Here is a 19,738-nt window from a genome sequence, read left to right on the forward strand (position 1 = left end):
CAGCATGTTTTAGCAGAGACATGCTAACAAATTTCTATTTCAACAACAAACCATCACGCCGTTTCACCGTAGGAGTAGACAGAAAGGATAGAACGCCATATCACTCTATCTTTGCATACAGACCTCGCTTTCTCTACATTCATACATCTTCTCATGCACGCACGCCGATTTTTCCTACCTTTGACATGTCCATCTTCAAGTATTTGATGGACTTGATCGTGCCATGTCTTTCTCGATCTTCCTCGCTTACTGCATCCGTCAACATTCGCATTGTAGATTTTTTTAGCCGTGTTTTCGCTGTCCATGTCCAAACAAACCGGCTTTTCGTCGTAATTTTGTACATATTGTACACAATATATTATTGTGTATATTACACAATAAATAATTTTGTAAGAGATATACATACGTTTGTACATGTGTGAGTGAATGCGAGTGGGTGTGTTTACTTGAACGAAGTGGGAGTAAAAGCGATGTTTATTTGAATCCTTGATCGTAAAATAATATCTTTCATTTCCGCGTGATTTGATGAGATATTAATAAATACTGCGTAAATCATTTCGTATAAAATCCAGTGACCCATTCAAACCGCCTAACCTTAGCCAACGGAGCAAGCTTTTGCGTGTAGAAGACTGTATTACATTTCCAATATGTCAGATATCGTGTGTCTTGACGCCATTTTACATTACTTCCCGCCATTTCCCCCGAGTTCCGGCCCGGGATAAAATAGAGACGGAAAAGGCTTTAAGGTCGAGAAATTCAATATTTATTTTCGTTAATTGCTTCGCCATTTGCTTTGCCATTTGCTTTGGACCACCGTACTATTTTAGTTTAAATTAACAATTTTAAATTATTATTTTTTTAAATGCATTGTTAGTCTTCAAGGTGAGATGACAAAAACGCTTCTTGGGGAATTGAAATATTTAACGTAAGAGTACTCGCGCAGACTACTATGGTAATTCAGGGTGACATTTTTATCAATATCTTTTCACCTGTAGAAATTTGCAAGTTAAGCGTCCGTGTATTCTTCAAGGACGAATGCACCTTATGGAACAGAGCCACGCAAACGTTGATTGTAAGCACACAATAATTAAATTAAGCATTAAATCCTGTTGACTACCATAGTAGTCCATGCGAGCATTGAAGTAATATTTTTGTTGAAAATGAGTGATTGAATTTTTTCCTTTGGTGGGTTGTCGTCATTCTAATAAACAAAAATACATAATCATATAGTACTTTAGATGATTTTTGGTTTATTATATATTGCATTTTAATTTTAGGTTAAAAAAATACGAGAAACTAATAAAACATTTGATTTGTTTACAAAAAAAAAAGTAAAACATGTGGGAAATTAGTATGTCCGGATCACCAGGCATATGTACTAAATTTTATGGAACGAATGATTTCTAAGATTTTTTTTGTTGATCTCTCATGAATTCAATTTAAAAAATTTAATCATGTTTCTAGAATTGGAGGTTATGTTTGATTTTTCTTTATCTTAAAACATCATGTTGTGTTTTTTACAATTAAATAAAAAATTGTTCACTATTTTGGCCTACTACAGGAGACAACGCAAGCATTGAAGTAAAAATTCAAGCGCTGGTATTTTAGTATTCATTTTATATATTTTTTAACAATAGCAAAATAAATTTTAACTTAAAACACAAAACAAACAAAACATAAAACAATTGTATATAAATAAGAATACGTATTACATACTTTTGTGAAAATAAGGTTAAAGCAAATACTAGGCAAACAATATTTTGAGTTTGTCCAAATTTTTGTAGATAAGGACTGGATTCAACTCCCTGGGGAGCTGTTTATATTAACATATTACAACAGAGATGAAGAACATTTAAGAGAAGGTAATATATTGGAACAACTATACGCAAGGAGCGTGGAATAAATTAAGGATCACGTGTAACAACTCATACCGACAATTATTCGGATTGCCTAGGTACTGCAGTGCCTCTGAAATGTTTACAGCTGGACGAATAAACACCTTCGCTGCCCTGCTTCGCCAAAGAGCCTGGAGCCTATGGGAACGCATAAAAAAGTCTAATAACGAAATTCTTCAAGCCACTGCAGAGTGGATCCAATCACCGTTGTTCAAGCGATGGCGCGATATGTTAAGGCCACCATAAGTGCTGCAATATAAAATTTTATTTTATGTTTATATTTATGTTTATTGTTATATTTTTGTTTATATTTATATTTATGTTCATGTTTATATGTTTATATGGTAGAATTGGCTCTGCACTTTATAGCCATTTTACTGGAATAAAAATTTTAAAAAAAATTAAATAAATATTAGTCTAGGCATCTACAGGGCTTATGACCTGTTAATGGCTGGTTTAAATGGCCACTTTACAGACTGTGTAACATTCACCATTCCAATTTTTTGTAGACAAGACAAAAATTTAATTATATGAATCTCACCCGCATAAATAAAGGTTTCAGCTCTTTAACTTCACAAACATTAACAGATGAAAGAATTGAAGGAATATAGATGTTCAAAATTTTATTGGTTTATGCCAAATTTATTATATTAGGGACATTAAATTTGTGATTTTTTAACAATGTTTCGATATTGTCAATTATGTTGAATGCTGGATTAATGTTTGATGGTAGGAAATAAGATATTTGTTTAGAAAAAAAATTATTTAAAAAAAATAATCTGCTTCCATTGTTTAGGTGGGTTACCTTTTTTTATTGTGAGAGGGGAAGATAAATATTTATTTACTAATTTTCGTTTTTGATTTTGTTTCAATTTTTCATCAATTAAGTTCTCGTTATACCCATTTTTATAGAGGTCAGTTTAATTGTGATAAGTTATTTTTTTTTTAAATGAATATCAGCTAGTGGAACATTAACAATAAAATAATTTAACTTATATTAAAATTAAAAATTAGTGTTTAAAAACAATGTTTGTTTTTCTTTATTTTTTTTAAGTAACTGCTTACTTCAAATAAACATTTTATTTTATGTTTATATTATATTTGAAGTTATCCATATTTTTAAAGTATTAACAATATTTTAACTAAAAGTGAAGTTATTTTTTTTATTTAATTACATAGATTTCTTGTATATCTAATCTATCTTATGTGTGATCAAATTAATTGAAAAAAGAGGATAGTCTTTTGGGCTTGGATAAATAAGTATCTATATAAACATAATAAAAATGTAAATAAATAAAAAAAAAATCAAAATATTTATAGAGGTCAGGGAATTCGGCAGTTAATCAAATAGGCTTCATCCAATTGAGAATTCATCCGAAGATTTACAGCATCCCCAAAAAGTCGGATGAAGTGGCAATTTTCAGGAAGGCTCGTGAATTTTTCACGCTATTCTGTAACATTTCAAGCTGCTTACTCAGAACCCTGAACCCCGACAAAATTGATAATAAAAGAAAATCTTTGCCCGTAATCTCAAGGGAATTGGATTATTTTTCTTCTATACTGTATTCATTATTACTTGAATTTCCAAATAAAGAAAAAAGCCACATGATATCAGACAGGGAATGGACCATTTCACTTATATCGCCCAAATCCCCACGGCAAGGTAAAATAAGGGTAGATTGACATATTTCCTTATTTATTTATTTACGGTTCCATGAAACTTTTATATAATTACAATAAAACCAGTGAAAAAAAATACAACAAAAAATAGCAAACAGAACAAAAACACCGAGAAAAGTTTACAATGGTAAACAGTATTTATGTATAAAAAAGAAATATCACATCTGTAATAAATATAAATATTGATGTATTAAAAAAAAAAGTAAATTACAGAAAATAGCAGCTTTAAAAAAGAGGAAGTGAAGAAAAAAAAGAAAAAAAAAAGAAAAAGAAAGCGCTTTAAAAGGAAAGTCAAAAAGTTTACTTCCAGGTTTATATAAATATTAATACTAAACAATAATAAATTTTTAAAAATAAGTATACACACAAGAGTTAAGAGTTAAAACAAAAGTGAAGAACTAATCATTATTTGAACTTTTAATTGGTTATTCTTTTTCAAAACACAGGACTTGATTATCAGCGGCGTGGTATAAAATAAATCCTAATCATCACTGTATTGATGTGCAAGTCGCTGCATGCAAATAATTGGTGAATTCAATGAATAATTAGTACCATGATGATGACTGTAATACAAAAAAGTAAGTCTTGTTGGTCTATGTAGAATACGAAAGATTATTAAAGTTAACAGTTCGGGGCAATCTATTTTATTATTTGATAATTTATAAATAAACAAGAAGTCATTTATTGTCCTCCTGCTTGACAGTAATGGTAAATTTTAATCAGTCATCAGGGATTTATAATTTATTTTTGACACAGGTCGACCTCATTTAAATATAATATATCTTAAAAACTTTCTTTGTACTCGTTCAAGATCATATGAGTTGCAGTAATAAGCGGGACTACAAACTGCAGATGCATACTCTAGCTGTGATCATACAATAGAACAAAATAAAATAAAATTTTCAATATTTTGAAAATGCTGAGTGTGACGAATAACAACACTTAACATTTGCATAGTCTTATTAAAGATACTTTCATAGTGATGTAAGAAGTTTTACTTAGTATCAAAAGTTTAACAATCTAATATATTAATTTGTTATTCTTTAAAATTTATTCCGCGGACACGCGGATAAGTTCGAAATCCTACAAAAAGTAATCGAGTAGAGATTACTTGGCCTCATAGTGTACTGGGTATTGCGTTTGCCTGGTTAAATAAATGGCGGCCTCCGTGGTGTAGTGGTCAAAATGCTTGACTCACACACGGAAGGTTCCTGGTTCGATTCCCGGAGAGAACACAAAAATTTATATGTGATTTTTCTCAAGCCTGGGTGTTCTGTGATGTAATTTATTACTGTAATTGGGCCTCCTGGCCTGTTGTGGTGCAAAAAAAAAAAGCATAATTGAATATATTTTTTAAATAATTTATTTGCAACCAATTGGCTAATACATTGTTAAAAAAATGTTTTTTTTGTTTTACCCTCTAGATCTCTCAATTAAAAAAAAAACGGACACATGCTTCACTGTAAAACTTTCGTTTTGTTTCGGAAAACGCGTTCTTCTTTAATATTGACCCTGATAATACTTTTTCATCATTTTACAACCAATTACTCAATCAACTTTGTTACTATACGCACGTAAACATTATTCTCTACCTTCCGTCACAAATACAAGAGTTACTAGATACTCCACCCTGATGCTGCAAAAAAATAAAAAATAAATTCAAACTTCGGTCAAAGAGAATTGACCTACTACTCGGTTAAATTGTACAATCTACTTCCATTATTCATAAGGACAATTAGTAAATTCTCACAATATAAAATTGCTATTAAGAAATGAATAGTAGAGCTTGGTTGCGCACGGATCGATAAGTGGATCAAGCCAAATAGGTAAAATGTATGCACTGTTTGTGATTTTTCTTTAATTGATCTATTTAAATTGTTTTTTTTTGTGAATATTTTTGTTTTTTATTTTTTAATATGTTAATTATAATAAGGTTTATTCGACTAATTACGTTTTTTTTATTGTTATTATTATGTCAACTTTGTTAAATAACTAATCTTAGGCTTGTTTCACATTTTGTAAAATGTTTCCCTCGGCACGGGACACCCCAGTGAGGGAACATTATTCTGTATAAAAAAAATAATACAAACAATGTAAAAGTATAAATAAATAAATAAATACAATATCTTAAAGATCAGAAAATTTTCTTTTGTTTGACGTAGTACCTTTGTAATTTTTATCGGTGCTCATTTTTAAATTTGGAAATAGAAACAAATAAAACGTATTTATTTTTTTTTTGCACCACAACAGGCCAGGAGGCCTAATTACATCACAGAACACTCAGGCTTGAGAAAAATCACTTTTTATGTTCTAATCTGGAATTGAACCCAGAACCTTCCAAGAGTGAGTCAAGTATCTTGACCACTACACCACGGAAGCCGCCTTTTATGGGATATGTGTTTTATATATTTATTTATGTACTCATTCTGTCCATTTACTTAATTAACCCATGTCTGCTCTATGAGGAGTACATGGAGTCCAAAAAATCTCTTCAGACCTCTATCTGTGGCTAACTCCCGTGTGTCTTTACAAGTTGAGTCCATGTCCTTTTTTTATTTACTTTTTTTATTTTTTCATACATATATTGACATAGAATTTTCATTAATGGTAAAATTAAGCCATACCGTAATTAGGAAAAACTGCCCACAAAGACTTCAGCGTCTGAGCGTGGTCTATTCCTTTGTTATTTATAGGTTTATAAACCTTTTACATAATTTGTATGTAAATATGTTAAGACATAACCATGAAAAAAAAACAAAACAACATATGCTGCCATTACAAAAACAGGATTTATTTGCAGAATACATTTTATTTAAAAAAAAATTAACGTTGTTCGAACAGATGTTCCTTCTGTGCTAATCCAAGACCTCAAGCCTCCTTTAAACTGTATCAAAAACGTAACGTTTTGTTATTTTTTAAGTAGGAGATGTGCGAACTTAGTTTTGAATCCTGGAACTGACAGTACACTATCAGATCTATTGCTAATCTGATTTAAAGTTAATAACTCCCTATTTATGTGAACATATTTCAGGCACTGAAATAAATATAATTTTCTAAAACCAATGAGTCCACTCTCTACGCATAGTTCATTAAGTAGTTAAGACGAGAATCGCCAATAAACTATCAGCCGTGGAAGTACAGAACCGCTAGAACCTGATGCCTTGTGAGAAGACAAGCGTGGTTAAGGCTCCGTAATATACGGCCTAGCCAGTCGCATAACCGCCGCTAAATGATGGAGGTTGCGGATGTTGTCCGTTGTCTTATTTATACATTCCTTTAGAAGTCGTACTATCGTACACCCAGTATTTATCTAAGGAACGTATTCTCAAAACTCAATAGTTTGCTATTTCGGGCCCTAGTAAAAGTGATATGATTTGCATCCGCACAGGAGAATAGGTACTATACAATGGTAAAGGTGGCGTTTAATTTTTACCCAGTAAACTTAATCCATTTAGTTACAGTAATCAATTTTTTTTCGCAGGTAAAGAAAGAAAAAATAAATATATTTTTCTTCGCAGTCTTAACCCTGGGGATTAGTTTGCAGCACTGAATAGACTGTGGTTTGCAGCTAAGTCCTGCACCTCGTCTTCCACTGCTCTCCAATCTCTGCAGCCCTTTTCAGATTGACACATGAGGCATAGTTCAAATCCTCGCACACTTGTTCTTAATACTTCCTCTGCAGTTTATCCCCTCAGCCATTCCCTCTTTTATGTCATGCAAGAGACCCTCAAGGCGTATTATGTGGCCAATCCATTAGGATATCCTCTCTGAGATGGTTTTAATCAGACATAACAACAAAAACCTAATCTGGTGCCCCCCTTCTTCGATTCTACTAAGAACCTTGTCATTAGTGATGTGATCTCTCCGGGGAATTCCTAATATTCTTCTGTAACCTTACATCTCAAAGTCCTCTAGTCATTTTATTGCTCTTATGGTAAGGCGCCATGTCTCACAACTGTTAATCAAAATGCTCCACACACATGTCTTCGGAACGCAATCCTTGCGTGGTGTATGCGGCAATCTATTTCTCTTTTTTTTCTACCATCCCGGGTGATCCTGCTTTCAAGGTACACAAACTCTTTCACATTTTTCAAAATTGCTCCAAACATTACAATATTTATTTGCCGCTCATTACGGTTCAGAGTCATCAGTTTAATTTTGCTATCGTTAAATAAATTAACAAAGGTATGCGTATTTTTTGTGTTTATTTCGTCTTAATACGTGTCTTTTCTGAAATCAAAAGGGACTGCGTGCCGTGATTATAAATAAATTAATATTATAAGGCAAACAAAAATTATATCATAACACTCATTGTCAAACGAAATATTTGATCTCTTATGTTTATATTTTTACTCAAGAATAAAAACAAGTGATTGACAACGTGAAATAGTCCAGACCGGGGAGTTTCTACAAAAGTATAAATAATGAAGGAACAAAAGCGATTCCTACTACCCTACCTCTTAAAACAGGGTGGTAATTATTTATTTAAAGAGTGTTCAATCAAAGTTATACATCATAAATAAGGTAAATTATAATGAAATTCTTATTTGAAACTTTTGAATTTGAACTATTTTAATTTATTAAATTCACACAATACAACATTTTATTTTAGCACAATTATTCTTGTTTATGTCCCGACTTATTCGAAAATTCCAAAGACGGGACTTTTCTAAACGAAAATCAATACATTTGTTATGACACAACAATATACAAAATACGTATCAAAAAATATAATACAAGTTATTGAATAATACATGGTGTAGCAGAGTAAAGATCATGTATCAAAATTAAAAAATATATTATTTTGTAATTCAATTTATTTATTCATTTATTCATATTTTTCTCTTTCAAACTATAGTTAATAATAAAAATAATGTGTCTTCACTGGAATAACCCGTGCCGAGGACACTTAACAATATACTTTTTTTGAAATATTTTTACATTAGAGAATAAACAAAGAAGACTAACTTAAAAAACAGAGATAATTAACAAAATATTCACAGTTTTAAAAACAAATTATATATGTGCATCTGTATTATTTATATTACAAAACGCACAACGAAAATAACAAAAACCTAACATAAGCTAAAGACTTATGGAGCGGTTGATACAATATTGGTTTGGGCAAATGAGACAATCCATTTAGAAATTCATTTTGATATTAAAATTAAAAATAAAGTAATGAAATGAAATAAAAAAAGTTTCAATAATTGTTACGGAATCTAGGTCCTGTAAAGAGCTTTTCACTTTAAAAGTTAAAATTAATCAATTTCAAGGAAGATCTATTTTGATAAAAACAGTTAACGGAAGAATCAATCATTTTAAAGTCGACAAATCGAATATTGAAATCATCCATTATTTGATTGTTAATGAAACACAAAAAATGAGATAAAGATTATTTCATCATCATCGTCATTCCCTTTTCGCACCTAATGGTGCATAGGACACTACATAGGTATACTAATCAGGGCGCATTTCATTCATTTTTGTCACACAGTGTAAAGCTGGTAAGTCGTACAATTCAGGTGCCAGTCTAGGGAATATAAAATATTGCGATGTGAAAACCTTTTTTGAATAAATAATTTATGTCAACCGATTAGCAAATTGAACCCGAAACCTTTTGTATGTTAGGCAAATGCGCTAACTATTAAATTATTTTTAAATGTTTACTTCAACATTTTTTTTTTTTTCATTAGAACAGTACTTAGTTTATTTATTTTATTTTTGCACCACAACAGGCAAAGAGGCCCAATTATAGTGGTGAATTACATCACAAAACATCCAGGCTTGAGAATAATCACATTGAATTTTTGTGTTCTCACCGGGAATCGAACCCGGAACCTTAGTTATTATTACTTACTAAATATAGTTATTACTCACCCCAACTTCATAAGACTAACATCTCCGTGTTAAGTTGGACCCAATGCAATTGAAAGTTGAAATATAAAATATACGTTTTAAAGCACAAAAATTAAAACCCTTACAAACGACTCCTAATTTATAATGTGAAAACACGCAAAAATTAGTGTGGGTCATCATTTATTAAATATACAGCACTAAGCCGATAACAACATTTATATAAAGAAATATATATACAAGAAACTGAACAAAAATAATATAAAACTATGTAGCAAAGTCAAACAAGGGCAATTAAATAATGGTATATAATAAACTTGAAAACACGATCTAAATACAAGACTTCAAGCTAACCCATGTCAATCCACCTTTACCCCACACTGTGCTAGTGGTAAAAATATCTACGGAAAGCCGAAAGATCTATTTCGAAAAATCCAAGTTATGTGACCAATTGAATTACCTACACATTCTGAACGTTCGGGCGTAAAAACAAAAGGAGTTCTTAAAAAAATTGATAAATAGCTGATTTTGATTTCTGGTAACCCGGTTGGAAACATGAAAAAAAAATATTGATATAGAGTTAGGACATCACTTATAGAAATAAATGCGACATTTATTTTGTTAAATTGTAATAAAAAAAATAATTAAATGCAATTCCCGCAGCATTCTCCAGCAACGGTATCTTCCCCTACACAAAATTCAAAACTTAAAATTATTCTTGAAGACGTCTTTGGTTTTGGAAAACTCAATATGCTCATTTAGGATGTTGAACACTCTTGAGGCTACAAAAGTAAATTTTCTGAGTGCAAAAAACGTACGTGTTTTGGGTATTAATAAATTAAAATTAAGATAAAACCTTGGAATGGCATTCTGCTGAGATTGACTTTATTAATTCTCATTAATTAGGTAATTCAATAAATATATTTACACACAATTTGTAGATATTCGTTGAAACAGTAAAAGTTTTAAAAATCTCAGTCCTCCGCTATCAATCAAAAGTTTGATTTCTCTCTAAGGAAATCAGTTGGACAGCTTCTGATGATGGAAGTTCTACAAGTTCAGTCTCCATATATAAGACTCTCTGTAACCCCCTTTCATATCCAAGGCCTTTATCGCCAGATTTTTAACTAATCCGAGCCTAGTGGGGGTATCTAGGGCTCCCAAAGAGCATATTCTTCCCAATATTTTTTTTTCAAATTATGTTGATTGAATTTTTTGCGTAATAAAAGTATAAAAATATTTTGACGAATTATTTCAATATTAATTACATTTTTGCGTAATCCTTCCCCATAATATTAGGAATTAATCAAAATTATTAAAATATTTTGACGAATTCTTTTAATAATTAAAAACATTTTTGCGTAATCCTACCCCATAATATTAATCATATGTAATTTTTTTTTTTTTAAATTTGACACATTCTTTCAATAATAATTATATTGTTACTATTACTTTTATAATTATTACAATTATTTTTATAACTGTATTAAAGTATATTTATTTTTATTTTATTTGCAACTTCTAAGTGCCGAACAATTGTTAACTGCTTTTATTTTGATACCGTTAATGTACTTAATCAATAGCTTACACCACTGTAGAAATTTTTTATTGACTGTTTTCACAATTTTCGTCCATCTGTATTCTTATTTTCTGCATACAATATATGTAAAAAATGTTGTTTTTTGTCAAATAAAAATAAATAAATTATTTGTAACGACATTTTTGCGTAATCCTTCCTTACAATATTAAGAATGTGTCAAAATTATTAAAATCTTTTTTTGACGAATTTTTTATTTTTTGCGTAATCTTTCTTCATAATATTAAGAATGTATCAAAATTATTAACATGTTTGTTTGACAAATTTTTTCAAAAATAATTCATTTTCCATATAATTATGAATGTATCAAAATTATTCCAATATTTTCTTTTCCAGAATTCTTTCAATAATAACTCTCGTTTGTATTTGCTTTCTCCGTGCAAACAGCAAACATTTTAATTCACCGCTCTATAGTTTAATAATCTTTAATGTGTTGGTCAACTGACCGAACGACGCGAACTCGCGCGTGTTTTTTGTGCTATTTGGTGCCTTTTTCCAGCCAAAACTATAATCATCTATATTTCGTGATAAACATTTTACATGCATTCCCTCTCCCAGCGTAGCGAGACTTTAGAGCAGTGCCGTTTAATTTGTCACAGCCAAAACCAGCGTGATGTCATAAAGCATCTTCTCGCAACAGTATTTTATGAAAAAATATATGAATTTCACAGAAAACTCTTGATAAAAAATATTATAAAACAGTTTTATAAACACTCCCGTTTCAATTATATTGATATTATATTTTATTTGAAGTAGTATTTATAGTATTTTAGTTGGGGTATTCTCGGTACTTCTCTCTGTCACACGCCGATTTTTTCAACGCTAAGTATCGGAAAGGTTAAACAGTAAGTGAAGTCGATTTATCTTTATGGTGAACGGATTACATTTTAAGGATACCCAACATTTTGGTTGACTTTTTGAATGTCCTTCGTAAGATAGAGTAATGTTTCCTGTAGCGGGAAGTTGTTTTTCAAGCGATAAAGTATAAACACTTTAAGATAGTGGTAATTTATCTTATTTTGTTTTATTCAAACCCAATAAAATGGTGGTTTTATACTGAAATATTATTATTAAACAACAACAAATTACTAAAAACTGGGTCAATCCTTTAAAACTAACATACAAGTTAAAAACATCATAATAAATCAGCTTGTATTATGTACCTACCAGGCGCTTGCGGTGAATATTATCAGTAGGGATGCTGACAAAAAATAATCATGTTCTTACTTTCAGTAGATATTATAATAGATATAGGTAGATAGATATACTAGATATCTAATTAAAATCAATATTGCATGGAATTAATTTTATAAAGTGCGCTTAAAGTATTTATTATATTACAAAAATGATGCCATATAAGTTTTTCATAATAAAATAATGACAAGAGTTGATAATATATACATTAACGCTGCACAAAAGCAGGCGCGTCTAGCGGTAAAGCTGTAAACATTAGGACAGTACCTTAAACTCGAGATGTTCTTAAATTTTGGGTTAATTTTAATAATACGCTATTTGAAATGTTACACTATACATTTAAAGAGACGTTTTTTTCTTTGCATTACACAAGTTGGATGCTCTAATCTCTACAAGTCTCGTAGAACCGTATGGCAATGTTATGAACCTCAATACGTGTGTGCGGAAATTCGAACATTTGTAATAGGACTGAACTGACTTAAAATGAAGAGAAGTATTCAGATTCCAGCGTATCTAACGAATACTATCAAGGCCAAGGTACCTTGATTTTCAGTTTGTTGATATAGGAAATGCGCGAACGTACATAGGTTTGCACACTCGAAAATTTTCTGCGTAATAATTTAAGGGATAATTGAAGATTTTTTTTTATTTATAATTTTTAATAAAAAAATACGTATTATTATTTTCCAATATTTAAGGGATGCGCTGCATTCACAGTATGCACGGGCAGAACGCGCCCGGCACCTGTATGTATTTTTTGTATATTTTTTTATTTTATAGATTGTATTATGTGTAGATAATTTGGAATACATTTTTAGGTTATCTTGTGTATATTTCGTAATTTTTTAAAGTTTTTCATGATCTGTTTATTTGTTTTATGTTATCATATGCAATATTTAATACTTAATCATACACTTTTAAGCTGTTTAACGTTAATATTATTTTTTAAACTCCATGCTTTTTACCTTGTATTATGTATGATATGTACTTCTAATACTCATAATACTTAGAATATAGAAGATAAGTTTGTAATTTTTTTTTTTTGCATTTTTAGCAATAAATTACTGATTTGTTTCTACTGATTAATCCTTTTCCGATTGTGAATCCTTTTGAAATATTAGCTTCATAAGTCATTAACCCTCGGTGGTGGCGTAGTGAAGCATGTGTCTAACCCGCATGTCGATTTTATATTTTTGCAAATCTAGTATAGTGAAAGGTGTGTAGTGGTATTTGCATGTTGGTGTAGTGTTGTTGTCCTGACGAAGAGACGGGTAACGTCTCGAAACCGGTAGACAGACAAGTTGGTGAGTGGTTTTATACTAATTTTATTAACATAATATTTTATTTTATTATATATCTCATATTTTACATTTTATACAATGTTTTGAGTGTCTCCAAATGTTTGTAGATAGGCTCGATTTCCTCCCTAGGGAGTTATTTATATCTAATTTTTTTGCAACAGGAAAGGAAAACATTTTTCTGCCTTTGCCTAGTAAGTGAATTCGGTTATTCGGATAAATCTCATATAAATCTCACCCACATAAGTAGGTTGAATGCTGTCAAAATGCGATCTCGAATGTGTGGTAAAACGATGCATGATAGGTGCACAAATGTCGAGATCCGTGAAGTGTGTAAGGCTGAGACATGCGTTATTGACAGAATCAAGAAAGGGGTGCTGCGTTGGTTTGGACATGTAGAGCGAATGGACAGCGAACGAACGGCTAAAAGGATCTACGATGCAAATGTTGATAGATGCAGTAAACGAGGAAGACCGAGAAAGACATGGCACGATCAAGTCCATCAAATACTTCAAGATGGACATGTCAAAAGTAGGAATAATCAGCGTGCGTGCATGAGAAGATGTGCGAATGTAGAGGAATCGAGGTCTGTATGCCAAGATAGAGTGTTATGGCGTTCTATCCTCTCTGCCTACCCCTACGGAGAAACGTCGTGATGGTTTGTTTGTTTGTTTGTTGACATGATAAAGGTTTTTACAAAAGTCAACAGATAAAAGAGTTGAGGAAAAGTGGATTTTTAAACAGCCAGAATGGCGAATGTTATATAGTGTGTAAAATGGCCACTCAAACCAGCCAATAACAGATTGTACGCCCCGAAAATGCCTAGACTTTCATGATCCCTTCTGAAAAAAATTTTTCTTCTCTGTTCTGCAACAAATTTAGATCACAATTTATATATTTTTAACGTTTGCGCAATAATATACACGAACGTACCCACCCTTATACGATTGTAACACTCACTCACCCACCCTCTCACACACTTACACATCCACACTAGCACACTAACCTTGACGATCAATGTTTAAAACATACTTAAACAAATTTTATTATTGATATTCAAATCATTTACTTTGCGATCAAGCATTTTAGTAAATGTTTTTAAATATTTGAATATAACCACTTTCCTATGTCAACGTCCTGACGAAGAGACGGATACGTCTCAAAACTGGAAGACATAGTAAAGTCGGTAAGTTGTTATGTACCTATATTTTATAACGTTTCGTAAAACCATTTTAGATTGTATAAAACAGTGTAGGATATTTATATTGAGCAGGTTCCTTTATGATCTTAGTAAATATACTGCAGACCTCATATATGAAACTATAATTATTCCATATATAGATTACTGCTCAACAGTATTATCTTTATTTGATAGCAATAAAAAAGAGACTTTATAAAATGCTTGTTTTTTTTATTTGAATTCTTAAATAATCAAATGCCCAAATACTTCATCAATAAGATAGTGCTAAATAAAAATTTATTTTATTTTATTTCTAGAAAAAAGGATAGAATAAAGCTGCCATTTAAAAAAAACAGAATCTTAAAATTGTATTATGTATAAAGTTTTGAAAATGTATGAAGAATGAAAAAAGTTTGAATGAATTTAAAAAGGACTGCAAAATGATGTAAATAAATATCTAAGTAAAATAAGAGTGAATATTAGTTTATGTACCATGTATTGTAATATAAGCTAACTTAAGAAATAAATAAAAAATAAAATAATTAAATGTCCAAACGGTTTGAAAACTCAATTGCGTTATATCTCAAAATATTATTTTTTGACAATTATCCTTTATATCCTGTAATATTAATACTAAAGTTTGCCTAGAAGTGTAATGGTTGTCGCGTTCGAGCTAAAGGCCCTTCTATCGATTCCTGGTATCGGTTCCACAATTCAAAATTTCATTATTACTGGACTGGTGCCTTAATTGTAAGACTGTACATTTTACCTTTCATACTACAATAATAATTGACCAAAGATTCTGCGCATGTTTAAACATACATACGTATTTCTCTAATGCCGTTATTTTTTAAAATATTTTTTTATTTATTGAAATAAACATTTAATATATAAAAGGCATTTAGTGCCTTTTACATATTAGTTACAAATACAATTAAATATACATATATGTAAACATAAGTAATACAGAGCATTTAAAACAATTTAATTAATTAACAAATTAAGAAAGTCTAAGAAATATAAACTATATAAAATAATAAAATATTACCAGTTATAGAATTATCGATAAAAAAAAGATAATTTGGTATTAGAAATACTTTGAACCAGTTAAAAAAAATAATATATTCTTCAATGCATCTGCAATCCGTTTATTTTTGTGAGATAAATAAGTCATCCCAACATATTTTTTTAAAATCAGCATCGAATCCCAATTTTGAAATAAAACCTTATCAACATTGGCATCTGTATATTTTTGTGAGTGTTAAAAGAATTTTACTTTGGGTAATATTTTTATTTGCTTGGGTCGGTAAAGCCGAAGTATTTTAGTATTACGGCATAAAACCCCATGTTCCTACACATGTCGTGTGTGTTAACGACTGAGTGATTTTAATTCTTCACTCCTTTACGGTACAAAAAATCTTTCACACACGTATTTAGATTTAATCAGCAATGTTTTAGTTCGTCGAAATGTTTGTAGACGAGCTGGAATTCCTTCCTGGGGAGTTATTTAGATATAAATTTGTTGCCTTAGAGAGGGAAATATTTTGAGAAGGGAATTTTGAACTCTAGGCATATGAATTAAAACTGGCTGGTTTGAATGACCACTTTGCACTCGGTGTAATATTCATAATTTTTAGCGAGAAAAAAATACATTTTAAACGACAAAAATAAAAACCCTTACATGAAAAAACGATTCCTAATAAATACATAATATAAAAATTTAAAAAACTATTTGTGCTCCATACTATTTATTATGTGTACGGCCTAAGCCAATGACACAAGTTTTACAAAAAAACAAATGTACAACAAACTTCGAAAATGTTTTGAGTATATCCAAATGTTTGTAGACAGGCTGGAATTCCTCTCTGGGGAGTTCTTTAGATCTAAATTTGTTGCCCTCGAGAGGGGAAATATTTTTGAAAGGGGAATTTGAAAGTCTAGTCATTTACAGGGCATATGACCTGTCATTGGCTTGTTTGAGTGGCCAATTTACACGCTGTGTAACATTTATTTAATGCATAAAATACACAATTTTATCATAGACACAATTATATGTTTTTTATGTCCCGACTTGTTAGAAAATTCTGTGTTAAGTTATGTATTTATTATTCTAAACTAGTTGAGGAAATGTGAATGTTTAAACATGGGCAGAGAGGTTAATTTTACATAGTTTTTAAAGTGGCCAATTGAACCAGCCAATGACAGGTTATAAGCCATGTAAATGGCTAGACTTTCATACTCTATTCTCGAAAATGGTTTTTAGATTTTGTTGGAATAATCAGTAAGCTTCTAGTATTTTTGGAAAGCAATATTTTATGTAATAAATAATACGCACCGGAAGTTGTACAGTCACGATTTTTATGCACCTGTAAACAATGACGTACAAATAAAATAAAAACGCATTATAAAGCATATGCCACTTATATTCATGAATAATAACCTTTGTTTTATTCATTCTCTTACGCATTTTTGTTGTGATTTCATGTGACGATACGCGAAAAAATGGCATAACTTGTTTTGTTGGAAAATATTTTAATTACTCTGCCATGTCATGCCATACCATATATTTATGATAAAAACTTTTTAATAATTAAAAAAGGAATTGCCTACGCTCAGACGCTGAAGTCTTTGTGGGCATTTTTTACAATTTAGGTTGTAGCGTAATTTTAAAATCTATTTTTCTAAAATGTTTTTATGTTAATTATGTTTCTATGTAAATACGTTATTTATGGAAAAATAAACAAATAAAAACAAAAATAATAAAATAAATTTAAAAATAAAAAAAATTACAGATATATCGTTTCGTTTGTAAATACAAAAAAAAATATTAAAAAGGTATATAGTTAATCGTTTTAACTCTTAAAAACTGTGCTAAAAACTTTCTTCTACCCGCGATTGTGTAATATCGGGTTACCACAAAAAAAAGACAGACTATTCTGAAGTTCAAACATTTGAAAAAAAAAACACAAAGACCTAATATTAGATAATTCTTTTTTTGTTTAATTTGGGCCTGTTACAAACAAAAAACTATTACGTTGCTTCCCCTTAAGGGTAGGGAGAGATGAAAGAACGCCATATATTTATGTATTTGCATACAGATATTTTTTCCCCTACGGTCATATTTTTATATTTTTTTTTTTTTTTTTTTATTAATTTATTTATTCACACTCTTTATCAAAATACAATTCCATGTTCACTTTGCCCAGCTAACAAGGGTACATACCCCGTTCCAAGCTAGGCAATTACATTTTAATATATTATAATAGTTTTCAAATTTATATAGAGCACAGACAAACAAAATATAAATTTATTCGGATACACATTTTGATTCATATACATACAGACATACACATATATACACACATATATATAAATATACACATATATACACATGTACATACACACACACGTACATACACCCATGCGCATACACATACATACATTCATAGACAATTTATTTATGCGAAACTTCATGGTTGTCATCTATAAATATATTTTTTTAAAACTATTCCTTATTTTTTATATTTTATTTTTGACATCCAGTAAGGTTCTCCAATCCGTGGCATGCATCAACTTTTCTGACTCCCTACGACCAATGTCATAAAAGAGCGAGGTTAACACCTTCCGTAACTTGACAACACTCCCGTCTTTCCACGATTCTGGCAAAAGGTTATGGATCTTTTTGCCTACGTTATAGTGTTGTCTCAATGCCAGAACAGTGTTGACCCCTTCACTTAGTATCAGATCCCTATTAGAGTATCTTGTATTATTGTTGTGGTTGACGCTTGGGTAAATGTCTCTCTTTATGTGTGTAACCACTACCGTTCTCAATATATACTGTTGAATAATATTCCGTACTCTGAATTCTTTGAAGAGCAAGTCACTTGGATAACGAAATGTTTTTTTAAAAATGACTCGGATTAAAGATTTCTGTGCAATTGCTACAGGTTCAAGGTGATTTATCATATTAAAATGGATTTTTTAAAGCTAACGCTTTTGCAATATTTACACGATTGCATTGTGTAGTATCTGTGAATAAGCTCATGGTATGACATCGTACGGCATACACACGATGAAAGTAGTCTCTGTCTCTCTCGCGCTCAGACGCGATAATGAGCGTGACGTAGACAGCTATTGCTTTGTTAGTTGCTAATGATATGGTTATAAAATATACACAACATGCGTTCTTCTGAATTTTGCTGCGATTCTTAATAGTGAAATTATAATAATATGTATTCGATGTATATATATTAAATTAAGCCATGGATCAAAAACACTGGTTTATAAATATATATTTTCATTTAATCAAATCACATAAAGGTCTGTTATCTAGTGCTGGCGCTTTCGCAAAACTTACACAAAAATATTTTTAATGTACAAAATATTGATTTAAAAAATCTTGATATCTCATTAAATGTTTTTAAAAATCTGTTTTGGATTATAGCGAAAAAAAACAATAACTTAAAAAAATGACATATTTAGTTATTTTTAAACAAATATGTTTTTTATTGAATATTTTGAGTTCATGTGAACACTCTTCCACTACCAGAAGTCAAACTAGAGGATGGGTCATGGGGTCTATAACAAACTCTGAATTCGGGCAAATAAATTTCAGGTTTCTGAGCCGCACAACATGCATCAAACATCAAAGATCAACCTCGTGTCTTCTGTCAATCTCGAACTGGGGTAGGAGCTCCAACCCTTAGCAACCTAATTTCTGTACGCACATGAACACAAACGTCGCACATTTACAATTTTTTTTTAACTTTCTTTTTTATTTATTTATTAACGGACATTGTTAATGTAGTATGCAATTTAAAGATTTTAAATATAACAATAAAATAATAATTAAAAAAAATTCAAAAAAAGAAAAGTAGCATTGACAAACATAAGAGACGTTAAGACAAGATCTGGACTTTTTATTTAGTGCTTGTTTAAATCATTGTAAACTTAAACCAAAAAAGTCCAGATCTTGTCTTGAGTTAACAATACGACAAAGACGTGTCATTGGAGAATTCAGGCCATAGTTTGTTCTATG

Source organism: Micrasema longulum, unplaced genomic scaffold (genome assembly GCF_059751315.1).
Source record: "Micrasema longulum isolate JH-2025_06_02 unplaced genomic scaffold, ASM5975131v1 h1tg001400l, whole genome shotgun sequence".
In the NCBI taxonomy this organism is placed as follows: domain Eukaryota; kingdom Metazoa; phylum Arthropoda; class Insecta; order Trichoptera; family Brachycentridae; genus Micrasema; species Micrasema longulum.